The sequence below is a fragment of the Mustela erminea genome, chromosome 5 (genome assembly GCF_009829155.1).
Source record: "Mustela erminea isolate mMusErm1 chromosome 5, mMusErm1.Pri, whole genome shotgun sequence".
In the NCBI taxonomy this organism is placed as follows: Eukaryota; Metazoa; Chordata; class Mammalia; order Carnivora; family Mustelidae; genus Mustela; species Mustela erminea.
The window spans coordinates 87,324,702-87,339,098 of NC_045618.1; the positions used below are offsets into that span (position 1 = coordinate 87,324,702).

General features: G+C 37.8%; 1 protein-coding gene across 1 annotated transcript in view; it reads left to right on the plus strand.

Annotated features, from left to right (window-relative positions):
• MIPOL1 (mirror-image polydactyly 1) overlaps nucleotides 1-14,397 on the plus strand; it is a 318,781-nt gene that overhangs the window by 323 nt on the left and 304,061 nt on the right. The window lies entirely within an intron of this gene.

Sequence of the window (14,397 nt, forward strand, 5' to 3'; positions counted from 1 at the left end):
GTGGCGGAGAGAAGACTCCCGGATGGGGTTGGGTGGGCCGCCCGCGGTGGGTCGGGTTTGGTCTTCTAGATTGGCTCCCACGCGCTTCCCTATCAGGACTCTCCTGCAGTTTGTCTAGCTGGACGGGCGGCCTCTGATAAAGCTTGCAAAGAAGCGAGCCTGGCCTTGCAGCGGCGCTGGGGCGACCCTTGCCCTCCCCGCAAGCCAGCGCTCTGGGAGGTTCTCAAGGCCGGACAGGTGAATGCGTCTTTCGGAGTTAGCCGTCCTGCAGCTGTGGGCTGTAGAGACTGGGTCAGAGCACATCAATTCATAATTACCTTACAATTAAGTAACCCTTTACAAAGAAAGGGTTCTGGCGTAAGGGAATTTATCACACCTAATCAGCTTGAGTTTTATTTACTGAATGACCAAAATAAAGAAGAGGCCTTGTTACAAAGAAGTGTCTTCAGGACTCCACATCAGTGTTTCTGGAAGTATGAGCTTAAGATCCGGCAATGTAAGCCTAACGGGAGAGTTTGTAAGAAAGGCAAATTCATGGCCAACCCCAGTGTACTGAATCAGAATCTCTGGTTATAGGGCTCAGAAACCTGTGTTTTAGTAAGTTCTCCCGGGCTTAGGAATGTTAAAGGTTGTGAACCACAGAGCTAAATAATCAAGGAATATTAAGCAACTATCAGTATTTTCTTTCTCTAAAACATTTAATTATTCGTACCAGCCCTTTGGAATATTTGGCAAAACGTAATAATTTATACTATTTTTTAAACCACAAGCTACAAATGCTATGCAGAAGAGACACAATGTTATGAAATTTTAGAAGCAGAGTTGCGCAGCAGAAGCGTGCTGAGCCTATTATGAAATTTTAGAAAAATACCTGCCCCACCCCTAACAGGTAGGAAATAATCCTAGTAAAAGGCAGAGTGAGAAGATTTGGAACTCCTATTGTCATATTTTTTCTTAAACGTTGTACTTAATACTAAATATATTCAGTTTGAACCATATAATATTGCCAATTTTGAAAACCAAAAACAGTTGAATATCGGGGGTGTAATATGGTTAAAACTTAATATATTGCTTTCCAATTAAATGCAAAATACAATAGTTTCGTATTTTGTTTTTATTTCTGAGTCTGAGCAATTAAAAGCTGTTAATATTAGATATCTGATGGGCAAATTGTTAAAAGTAAGATGTTGGGTAGATTTGCTGTTTATGGATCAGTTAATACCAAAATAAATTTTCTCATATTTGATTAAATATTTGACTAAATAGCTGAGTTTGAAATGTTTACAAAGAAATAGTTTAGAGAAATTTTTGCGGTTTAACTAAAATAAAAGCTTTTGAGGAATGTTTCAGCTTTTGACTAATTAAATTTGCGGTCCGGAGTGCAATATAGAGTCACTTAACAAATTTTGAGAACCTATTAGATAGTGGGCACTAAAATTAGAATTTCAGACCTCAGAAAATGTTTCTCTCATTTTCCAATGTGGAAACTGAGTTTCCCAGCATCATAAATGAGTTAATAATATTGCTGGGATTTGATTCCAGGATTCCCTCTTCTAACTGCAGTGGGATTATAGATTTAAATATTGGCCACAGGCCATAATTTAGGAAATACAATAATAGTCCCAGGTCAAGATTTAAAGATATTATATATATATATATATATATTATATATATATATATATATATATATTTTTTTTTTTTTTACAGTTGTATCAGTGTAAAGATAGACTTTGAACCAATTCTGTCAGTGCATTGATCTCTGAATATCTTATCCTGGGGAGGTGGATGCAGATTTGTGGCCTCACTAAGACCTTTGTCTCTCAATACCTGTAAATTTAGTGAGAAGACTCTCCTAGACAGAGTTCCAAATACCGTTAGAAAATTGCTACCAATTTTTAGCCTCTTTGAACTGATTTTATTGAGTTTAAAAAGAAAAGCAAAGCCTGATGTCACATGTAATCTAGTCCTATGCCTCTAGAGTAGTTGAGGGTATAGGGTCTAGGTGTAAAAATATTCTGAAGCTTGGAAGTTAGCCAGTGTCCATCCAGAGTCAACAAATACCCATTATTCTGAGAGCTCTTATTATGGGATGTATCTCTTATCTGCAGCCCAATTTGTCTATGGCCAGGGATCAGAATGCTGCGAAGTTTAGCACTAAGGAAAAAAAAAAAAAAGGTAAAATTTATTTGACCTAGACTCGGATACCCTAGGCTTAATCCATCACAATTATTCTTTCTATTGTTATTTTATATAAAGCTGTAATGTCCTGATATTAGAGCAAAACTGCTGAAGTATCAAGCTTATATTTTTATTTTATTATTATTTTTTTAGGATCTCTTGGATGGGGGGAGGGTAAAAAGGTGGGGTAAGTGGAAAGGAAGAGATTCTTAGGCAGACTCCCCTGAGGCAGAGCTGGTTTCACGACCCTGAGATCGTGACCTGAGCCCAAACCAAGAATTGGATGTTTAACCAACTCTACCACTGAGGCACCCCAAGCTTATATTTTTACATTATTGATCATCTAATCTTTGTTGAGAACTATGTAATTAAAGTATTGATTTATCTATCAGTTTGTAGAATGGCTAGAAACCAAACTGTCAGGAGCCTTAAAATCCTCACTGAACTTAAATATCTGACAAATTGTTCAGTGTTTTTTTGGGATTATGTTTTTGTATTAGGTCATTAGATTACTACTATTTAAGACCAAACTAATAGTGGCTTAAATAAGATAGAAATTTATTTTCCTTCTTATGCAAGCCCAGTTGTAACCCATGAATAAGGTTCCAGCCAGCAGAAAGAGGAGAAAGATAAGGGTAAAGAAAGCCCTGGAAATTGGGGTGCCGGGGTGGCTCTGTGAGTTAAGCTTCTGCCTTCAGTTCAGGTCATGATCTCAGGGTCCTGGGATAGAGCCCCGCGTCAGGGTCAGGCTCTCTGCCCAGCAGGGAGTCTGCTTCTCCCTCTCTCTCTGTCTGCCTACTTGTGGTCTCTGTCAAATAAATAAATAAAATCTTTAAAAAGAAAAAAAAAGGAAAGCGCTGGAAATTACATAGATCTCATTGGTCAGAACTTGGACATAAGGGATACAAGGGAAATTGGGAAGTAGTATTATGCTGTGTGGCAGTAAGTCTAGGGAAAAAACAAAAACATCATGGAAGAAGGGGAGAACATATTGGGAAAAAATCATCAGTGTCTGCCATTTGGGGGATAGGTTAAGGAATGAAGAATTATATTTAAAATGGCAGCGCTTTAACTAATAAATGTGGAGTCACAGAAAAATAAATTAAATAGATAAATAAATAAAATGACAATATTTGCTCATTTGAAAAATTTTGTTTTCCTCAAACTTAAAGTTTACTTCATTAGTGTCTAACTAGAAAATACAGTATAACCCCATGATACTTGTACTATGACTGGACCCACATTTTAAAATACCATTCCTTGAAAGATACATAGCCACTGTAGGCCCATAGATTCTTTTTTTTTTTTTTTTAAGATTTTATTTATTTATTTGACAGAGATCACAAGCAGGCAGAGAGAGAGGGGGAAGCAGGCTCCCCGCGGAGCAGAGAGCCAGATGCTGGGCTCGATCCCAGGACCCTGGGATCATGACCTGAGCCAAAGGCAGAGGCTTAACCCACTGATCCACCCAGGTGCCCCATCCATAGATTCTTTTATTTAGGTGTCAAAACACAGTCACACAAATGTAGAATTTGACACACATGGAGTCCATCCATAGAATAGAGTGGAAAGTTGGAAAGAATGTTTATGGACACAAGATTAAGAAATCTTGATGGATAGACGAAATTGTAACTCAAACTAGTGAAAAGATCTATTATTCCATAATATTCTTTTACAGAAGTATTACAAATATTGAAGCAATGCTCTTTGTAAGTGAAAGACAGGTTTTAAAATTTGTAGGTCTGATTATCAGCGCTTTAAGCTCTCAGTGGTTTATACCTTACAAACACCAAGGTATTGTACTTTTAGGACAGATCTTAGGTTCTGGTGCATTAGATTTTCATTTCTAAATTCCAAGGGACTTTGCTGGACAGAATAAACAAAATAATTATTTGGGGAACTTTTTCAATATTTTATTGTGATATAATAGGTCATATATATAACAGACTTCTATTATTTGGGACATAGCTGGGAACCTAGAAGTTAAGGCCTCTAATCAGTCAACATGCAGAAAGCCATGCACTTTGCTCTTAGGAGCATTCTAGGACTTCACATAGAGCTTAGACCCAGTTCTAAAAAGGTTGGTAGCGTAGAAGTCTAATATCTTGGTTCACAGCAGATTAGAAAGAAGAACTTAAAAGAGAATTGGGAAGAGGGATATCAGGGAAATTCTTGAAAAGTAAAGAGCAGCCTGCAACTTTCCAGCCATATTTAGCCTGCCTAGCAAATTGGAATAACAAAAACCTTCATTTAATGCTTACTTATAACCCATTATCTCATTCACAATATCCCTGTGACAGAAATATTCTTATATTGGTTAGTTAAGTAACTTGCCTGAAGTCATACTGAGAATTTGAGGTATTATTTGAACCTAAGTACAATTTAGAGCACCTCTTTCTGAATTACTAGTTATGTTGTTATTATGTTCTAATTTTAATTTTAGCTTTTCTACCCATATGAAAAAATCAAAATGTAAAATCATTCAGAGTAAGTAGCTTGTAGCATCCTTGACTTTGGCAAACAAGGAATTGATTAGCTGGATTCGGAATTTTATATATCTGAAGTTAGAAAAGCACTAACTTCAGTGTCACAAATTGCATATGTGAGACTGGTATGAATTTTCTGTTCGTTTAGTCAGGGTATCTCAGCAATGGCACCATTAACATTTTGGGCCACATAATTCTTTGCTGCGGGAGACTGTCCTGTGCAGTGCAGTATTTTTAGCAGCATCCCTAGCCTGTACGCATTAGCTGCCAGTAGCAACTCTATCCCCAGTTGTGACAAACAGAAATGTCTCCAGACATTGCTAAATGTTCCCTTCAGGGCAAAAATGTCCTTAGTGGAGAATCATGGGTTTAAGTAAAAAAGAACTCATGTAAGTGAAGCCTATTTTAACTTTTTAGAATCATAAGATGACAAACCTGGAAGACTTTAATCGATACCTTATTTGACAGTTTAGGAGACTGAGGTGGGAAGAGCAGAGGAAGAGAGAGAATTTTAAGCAGGCTCTATGCAAGGCCTGACCCTAAAACCCTGAGATCATGACCTGAGTTGAAATCAAGAGTCAGACATTTAACCAACAGAGCCACACAGGTGCCCCAGCAGTGACTATACTATTTTATATATCCAAAGAAATGTAAAGCCTTCCTACTTCTCCACATTTCTCTCAAACTTACGTCCTTTTTTTTTTTTTTTTTTTTAATTATAGCCATCCTAGTCTGTGTGAGGAGGTGGTATCACATTTGTGGCTTTAATTTATATTTCCTCAATGACCAATGAAGTTGGCTATCTTTTTCACATGCTTGTTGACCATTTATATATCTTCTTTGGTGAGATATCTATTCCAGTCTATTGCTCATTTTTTCATTGGGTTGTCTTTATTACTGTATTGTAAGAATTCTTTATATATTCTGGATATTAAACTCTTATCAGATATATATTTAGCCAATGTTTCTCCAATTCTGTGAGCTGTCTTTCTTGATAATGTCCTTTGATGCACAAAAGTTTTTGATTTTGATGAAATCCAATTTATCTATTTGTTCTTTTGTTCTTTATGCTTTTGGTGCCAAACAAAGAATCTGCTGCCAAATCCAAGGTAGTAAAGACTTAATCTGATATTTGCTTGTAATAGCTTTATAATTTTAGCCTTTATTTAGTTTGTTGGTCAATTCTGTGTTAATTTTTGTACAGTCATACCACTGAGATATTGTGGGTTCATTTCCAGACCAACATAATAAAGCAAATGTCACAATAAAGTTAAATGAATTTTTTGGTCACCCAGTGCATGGAAAAGTTATGTTTACATTATACTATACTCTATTAAATGTGCAATAGCATTATGTCTAAAAAACAACGTACATGCATTCATTGAAAAATACTTTATTGCTAAAAATGCTAACCATCATCTATGCTTTCAGCAAGTCTTAATCTCTTTGTTGGTAGAGGATCCTGCCTCAGTGTTAATGGCTGCCGACTGATTAGGACCTTGTTTGCTGAAGATTGGGTGGTTGTGGCAATTTCTTAAAATAAGATAATGACATTTGCCACATCTAGTGACTCCTCCTCTCACAAATGATTTCTCTGTAGCATGCAAAGTTCTTTGACAGCATTTTAACCACAGCAGATTAAAGTCAATCTTCTCAAACCCTGCTACTGCTTTATCAACTAAGTTTGTGTCCTATGTTAAATCCTTTGTTTTTCACTTCAACAATCTTCACAGCATCTTTATTAGGAGTAGATTCCATCTCAAGAAGCCTCTTCTTTTTTTTTCTTTTTCATCTGTAAGAAGTAACTTATCTGATAAAGTTTGATCACAAGATTGCAACAAGTCAGTCACATCATCAGGCTCCACTTTGAATTCTATCTGAAGTTAGAAAAGCACTAACTTCAATGTCACAAACATCTGTCCACCACATCTATAGTTACTTCTTCCACTGAGGTCTTAAATCCTTCAAAGTTATCATTGAGGGTTGAAATCAACTTCTTCCAAGCTCCTGTTAATGTTTATATTTTGACCTCTTCCCATGAATCACAAATATTCTTAATGACATCCAGACCGGTGACTCCTTTCCAAAAAGTTTTCAATTTACTTTGCCCAGATCCATCAAAGGAGTCACTACCTATGGCTTCTATGGCCTTATAAAATGTATTTCTTAAATAGTAAGACTTGAAAGTTAAAAATACTTCTTGATCTGTGGGCTACAAAATAGATGTTGTGTTAGGCATGACAAAAACCAACAACATTAATCTCACTGTATATCTCCATCAGAGCTCTAAGGCAACCAGGTGCATTGTGAATGAGTTATAATATTTTAAAAGAAATTCTTTTTTCTGGGCAGCAGGTCTCAACGGTGGGCTTAAAATATTCAGTAAACCATGTTATAAACAGATGCACTATCAGCCAGGTTTTGTTGCTACATTCTAAAGCACAGGCAGCGTAGATACAGCTTAATTCTTAAGGGCTCTAGGAACTGTAGAATGCTGAGTGAGCTTTAGCTTCAGTTTAATGTCACCAGCTGCATTAGACCCTAATAAGAGAGTTAGCCTGTTCTTTGAAGCTTTAGAAGCTAGGCATTGACTTCTATCTATGAAAATCCTAGGTGGTATCTTCTTCCAACAGGTTGTTTCATTTGCCTTGAATATTTGTTTAGTGCAGCTACCTTCATTAATTAGCTAGATCTTCTGGATATGTTGCTGCTTCACCATGTGCTTTTATGTTATGGAGATGCCGCTGCCGCCGCCGCCGCCTCCTTCTTCCTCCTTCTTCCTCCTTCTTCTTCTTCTTCCTTCTTCTTCCTTCCTCCTCCTCCTCCTCCTTCCTCCTCCTCCTCCTTCTCCTCCTCCTCCTCCTTCTTCTTCTTCTTCCTCCTCCTCCTCCTTCTTCCTCCCCCTCCTCCTCCTTCTTCTTCTTCTTCTTCCTTCCTCCTCCTCCTCCTCCCCTTCCTCCTCCCCTTCCTCCTCCTCCTCCTCCTCCTTCTTCCTCCTCCTCCTCCTTCTTCTTCTTCTTCCTTCCTCCTCCTCCTCCTCCTCCTCCTCCTTCTTCTTCTTCTTCCTTCCTCCTCCTCCTCCTCCTCCTCCCCTTCCTCCTCCTCCTCCTTCTTCTTCTTCTTCTTCCTCCTCCTCCTTCTTCCTCCTCCTCCTCCTCCTCCTCCTCCTCCACCTCCTCCACCTTCTTCAAAGATCTTATTTATCCATTTGAGAGAGAGTGAAAGAGAGACAGAGAGAGCGGAAGCAGGGGGAGAGGCTGAGGGAGAGAAAGAAGCAGAATCCCCAATGAGCTGGAAGCTCAACATGGGGCTAGATCCCAGGACCTGAAGATCATGACCTGAGCCAAAGGTACCATCTGAGGTAGTCAGGTGCCCCAATATCTTTTTTTCTTATACTCAGGCTTTTCTTCTGCAGCTTCCTCATGTCTCTCAGGCTTCATAGAACTGAAGAGAGTTAGGGTCTTGTTCTGGATTAGGCTTTGGCTTAAAGGAATATTGTCTGATTTGATCTTCTATCCAGACCACTACAATTTTTTTCATTTCAGAGATAAGACTGCTTTGCTTTTGTTCCTATGTTCCCTGGAGTAGAGCTTTTATTTCTTTCAAGAACTTTTCCTTTGTATTCACAACTTGGCCTTTTGGCTCTAGAGTCCTAGCTTTCAGCTGATGTTGGCTTTTCATCATGTCTTCCTCACTAAGCTTAATCATTTCTAGCCTTTGTTTTAAAGTGAGAGGCATGTGACTCTTCATTCCACTTGAACACTTAGAGGAGATTATAACGCTATTAATTGGTATAATTTAAATATTGTTGTCTCTTAGGAAATAGGGAGGCCTAGAAAGAGGGATAGAGATGGAAGAATGGCTGGTTGGTGGACTAGTCAGAACATATACAACATTTAATGATTAAATTTGTTATCTTACATGGGCATGTTTCATGGTGCCTCCAAAATAATTACAGTGGTAACATCAAAGATCATCGATCACAGATCTGAATGACAAATAATGAAAAAGTTTGAAATATTGCAAGAATTACCAAAATATGACAGAGACACAAAGTGAGCAAATGTTGTTGGGAAAATGGCACCAATATACTTACGTGATGTAGAGTTGCCACAAATCTTCAATTTGTAAAAAACACACTATCTGTGAAATGCAATAAAGCAAAAGTGCAACAAAATGAAGTATGCCTGCATATAGAGTGAAACAGGCATCAAACTCATTCATTTGCATATATTATCCAGCTATCCCAGCACCATCTGTTAAAGAGACTGTTTTTTTCCCCATTGAATGGTCTTGGTATCCTTGTCAAAAATCAACTGGCCATAGGTATTTGGGTTTCTTCAAGGGCTTTCTATTCTTTCCATTGGTCTATGTGTTTACTCTTATGTTTGTACCCCACTTTAATGTCACTTTGTAGTAAATTTTGAAATCAGAACATGTATATCCTCCAGCTTTAACTTTTTCTGTAATGTCTTGACTATTTGAGGCCTCTTGCAATTCCATATGAACTTGAGGATTAGTTTAATGATTTATGAGAGAAAGGACATTAGAATTTTTATAGGGATTGCAATCAATTTGTAGATCACTTTAGAGAGCAGTGCATTTTAGTTGTGTGGTCTTTTATTTTATTTTATTTTATTTTTTTTTTTTTTAAAGATTTTATTTATTTATTTGAGAGAGATCACAAGCAGACAGAGAGGCAGGCAGAGAGAGAGGAGGAAGCAGGCTCCCTGCCAAGCAGAGAGCCAGATGTGGGGCTCGATCCCAGGACTCCGAGTTCATGACCTGAGCCGAAGGCAGCGGCTTAACCCGCTAAGCCACCCAGGCGCCCCAGTTGTGTGGTCTTTTAATCTGTGAACTAAGAATACCCTTTCCATTTAATTAGGTCTTTAATTTCAGCATTGTTTCTGTAGTTTTTAGTGTACAAATCTCCTTGTACAAACCTTGATTAAATTTATTACTCATTTTATTCTTTTGTGTGTTGTAGTAAAGTAATTGTTTTACTTCCTTTTTAGATTATTTATTGCTGATATACAGAAACAATTGATTTTTACAGCTTACAGCTCTGTTGAATTCATGTGTTAATTTTTTTGGCAGATTTTTGGGGATTTTCTCTATATAGAATCATGCCATTTCAAATAAGGATAGTTTTACTTCTTCCCTTCCAATATGGATGCCTTTATTTCTTTTTCTTGCATAATTGCTCTGTCTAGGATTTCCAGTACAATGATGAATAGCAGTGATGATATTAGGCATCATTGTCTTGTTCTTGACCTTAGAGGAAAAGCTTTCAGTCTTTTATCATTGAATGTTATATGTGGATTTTTCATGAATTTTTTTTTTATCATGTCAAGGCAGTTCTCATCTATTCCTGTTTTGCTAAGTATTTTATCATAAAAGGAAGTTGAATTTTGTCAATTTTGCTTTTTCTATAATCTATTGAAATGGTCATGTGAGTATTTTTCCTTTGTTATATTAATATAATGTGTTACATGGATTATGTTGAACCACCCTTGTATTTCTGGAATAAATCCCACTTTATTCATGGTATTTAATCCTTTTAAAAAATATTGTATTTATTTATTTAATTAAGGAAAAAGAGAGACAGAAAGAGAGAGTGTCTGAGCAGGGGCAAGGAGAGGAGCAAAGGGAGAGAGAGATTAGACTCCGTGCTGAGCTGGGAGCCTGCCACTGGGCCTGATCCCACCCAGACATCACAACCAAAATCAAGAGGATGGGCAAGACTGAGCTACCCAGGTGCCCCCCTGTTTAATCCTTTTAATGTGCTTTTGAATTTGGCTTGATAGTAATTTGGGGGGAATTTTGCATCATAAGGGATACTTGTCTGTAGTTTTCTTGTGATAGCTTTGTCTGACTTTGGTGACAGGATAATGCTGAACTCATAGAGTATATCAGGAAGCATTTCCTCCTCTTCTGTTTTTTGAAAAATTTTGAGTAAAACTGTTAATTCTTCTTTTAATGTAGGATTTCCCAGTGAAGCCAGTTGGTCCTGGATTTATTTTTATTTTAATTACGGATTCAATTTCTACTTGTTATAAGTCTATTCAGATTTTTCTATTTCTTCTAGAGTAAGTTTTGGTAATGTGTGTGTTTCAGGAATGTGTCCATTCCGCCTCATTACTTGTTGGTATGCAAATGTTAATATTCTCTTATAAGTCTTTTAATTTCTGTAAGGTCCCTAGTAATGTCCTTACTTTCACTTCTAATTTTATTTATATCTTCACTTTTTATTTTAAATCAATCTACTTAAAGTTATGAGAATTTTTAAATATTTAGGTCTCTCGGCTGTAATCTTTATTATTTCCTTCCTTCTGCTGGTTTGGGGTTTTATTTGCTCTTTTTCTACTTCCTTAAGATTGTTGATTGTTGATTTCAGAAGTCTTTTTTAGTATAATCATCCACAACTATGCATTTCCCTCTTAGCACTGCTTTCACTCCATTCCATTACTTTTGGTATGTTGTGTTTTCATATTCATGTTTCTCGAGGTGTTGTTATGGGTTGGATTGTGTCCCCTCAAAAAAGATGCAAAGTCTAGCCCCCAAGACATCAGAATAAGACTTTATTTAGAAATAAGGTCTTTACAGAAAAATTATAATGAAGTCACTAGGGTGATCCTAATCCAATATGATTATATCTTTATAAAAAAGGGGAAATTTAGAGACAGAGACAGGCATGCACAGAAGGAAGACTATATGAAGAGACATGAAAATACCACTTGACCATTATGGTCTATAGCATGTTTTGAAATCAGGAGCTGTAAGGCCTCCACTTTGTTCTTTATCAAGTTTGCTTTGGCTATCCAGGGTGTTTCATGGTTCCATGTGAATTTTAGGATTTTCCTTTTCTATTTCTGCAAAAAATACGACTGGGATTTTGATAGGGATTACACTAAATCTGTAGATCACTTTGGGTAGTATAGACATTTTAAGAATATTGTCTTCCAATTCACAAATGTGATGTTTTTCCATTTATTTGTATCTTCTTTTAGCAATGTGTTATAGTTTTCAGTGTAAAAGTTACCTCCTCAGTTTAATGCTGAGCCTTTCTTCCTTTCATCCTTGATGATAACGTGAATGGATTTCCTTGATTTCCTTTTCAGATTGGTTATTGTTAGTGTATAGAAACACAATTGATTTATAAAGATGTAAAATCTTGCTCTGTTTCTCTAAAGAACCCTGACTAAACACACATGACATCCTCAGGTACTTGTAAGCATAATTTTTATTCATTATTTTATTTCCAGAACTGATTGTGGAGTACCTGGCACACTGCAAGAGGCTTAAGACACTTGGGGACTTGAAAGCATTCATGATCAGACATTCTTTTATTCTCTGTAAAGAAAGAGTTCATTTTCTTTTCCTTCTCATCCTTAGCCAAATTTCTGCAAAAGCCCAACTTATAAGAGGGACGAAGGCATAGGCATCTTTGATAATTAGCTCGAGAACATTAAAGAAGGCTCTAATTGGTCTCTTTGATTTCCTATAGGCTCGCAACTGTTAGGATAAAGAATAAAGAAATGTGTATATGGGGGCACCTGGGTGGCTCACTCATTGTGTCTGCCTTTGGCTCAGGTTGTGATCCCCGAGTCCTGGGATTGGCCCACACTGGGTTCCCTGCTCGGAGGGAAGCCTGCTTCTCCCTCTCCCACTCTTGTATTCCCTCTCTCGCGGTCTATGTCAAATAAATAAATAAAATCATAAAAAAAAAGTGTATATGAGTGACTGTGGTGTGGAAGAGATTTGGGGAAAAATTAGCTATTGAGGCCTGAAACATTCAGGAAAAGAACATTAAAGAGTTACTTCAGGTAAGTTAGAGGAGGGGCTAGGGAGAAAAGTCCTAATGTTTGAACTCACTGGATACCAAAGGTGGAAGAAAAAACAAGTTACTGAAGGGAAAGAAAACGTGGGGTTTTCTTATTACGTGGGAGACTTTTAGCACCCAGATGAGCTTTTAAAAACTAGGGTTAATGTACCTTTACCTAGAGAAAAATAGTATAATCACTTTCTTTAAATTTAAGCTATGAATCCATTATTAGGTTTGAGTTTTCTCAATGTTGTGGTCACTCTCCCCGGTTTCTTATCCTTAGCTAGGAAAAGCAACTTTCTTTCCTTCCTTTTGCACATGCTGAGTTGGCCCTAAACCTTTTCAGAGGACATTTTTTTTTAATAATTTTTAAAATGATTTTATTTATTTATTTGAGAGAGAGAGAGAGAGCAAGCATGAGAGGAGAGAGGTCAGCAGGAGAAGCAGACTCCCTGCTGAGAAGGGAGTCTGATGTGGGACTTGATCCCAGGACTCCAGGATCATGACCTGAGCCGAAGGCAGTCACTTAACCAACTGAGCCACCCAGGCGCCTCTTCAGAGGACATTCTTGATTGGAGTGCGCTTCCCACCTACTCTAACAAATTATACCACTCCTCTTTTTGTCTCAATATATTCAGTGGTACTTTGTGTCTGTAAATACTGATTCAGACCTTGACTGAAGTAAGGAAAAAATGTATTTCATTTTTGAATCTGTAACAAACCTCTTTAGAGCACTCTCTGTTCGTTACACTATAATAGCTAAGAGTTTGGGAATATTATAATCTATTTTGTTCTGACCATTTTTAAAGAGGATTTTATTTATTTATTTTAGAGAGAAAGAGGGGGCAAGGGGAGGGGCAGAAGGAGAGACAGAATCCTAAGCAGACCCCTTCTGAGTATGGGGGCCCCACGGGGGACTTGATCTCAGGACCTAAGATCACCACACCGCTGAACCAACTGAGCCAGCAGTCACCCCTGTTCCAACCAATTTATATTCAATTTTTTTGTCTTTTTCATTTTTTTTTTTTTTTGCACTTACTAAAGTGTAAATTCCTTCAATTAACTTGGGGAACTGTCAACACTTCATAGTATTCCTATTCTCTAGGGATGTGTAAAAAAAACAAAAACCCCAAACCCAGAAAACCATTATCATTGCTTAACAAACACCCAGAAGAGTACCAGGCATATAGTATGTACTCAGTAATTATTGGGTGTCTGAAGGAGTTAAGGTGACATTTATAAAAGCAATACCGTTATGTGGAACAAGAAAGCCACGTTTGAATTACTAGCTGCTATTTAATTATGCCAGTCCTTTCTTGTTTCAACACAGAGGTACACGAATTGAGGACTGAATTCTTTGTTTAATTCTGGAAGATTCAACATTGTGTCTTAAAAAATTCATTGATTGAACATAAGCATCCAGATCTCGTTCTCTAGCACTTCAGTCAAAAAGTTTACTACCTCCAAGTTTTGGTTTGTAAACGTTCCCAGGCCAGGAGTTAACGTATTGCTTTTTGCTCACCCAACTGGAATCCACTTCAGCTCTTTCCATTCAACCATCACTTCACGACATGCCCCCCTCTCCCCAGTGTCCTTCTATCCCAGACCACAGACAAACCAACCAGGAAACCACAGTTCCTCCAGCTTCTTGGAGAGTGCAACCCCAACTCTGAGGCCACAAAACACATTTTTAACCACATGGTTTCCTTCCTCTAGCTCGATTACGTTTTGTCCGGACAATATTTCGCTCTGGCAAAACGCGCCCGTCGTCTCGGAGCCGACTACCATAGCGTCCTCCCGCTGCAGCCACCGAAAATCACTAAAACAGCGTTCTTTTTCCTCGGAACTTCCACAAGTACTTTGCAAGCTCCCGGGTTGTCTAGAAGCCCCGCCCCGCGCCTTTGGCGC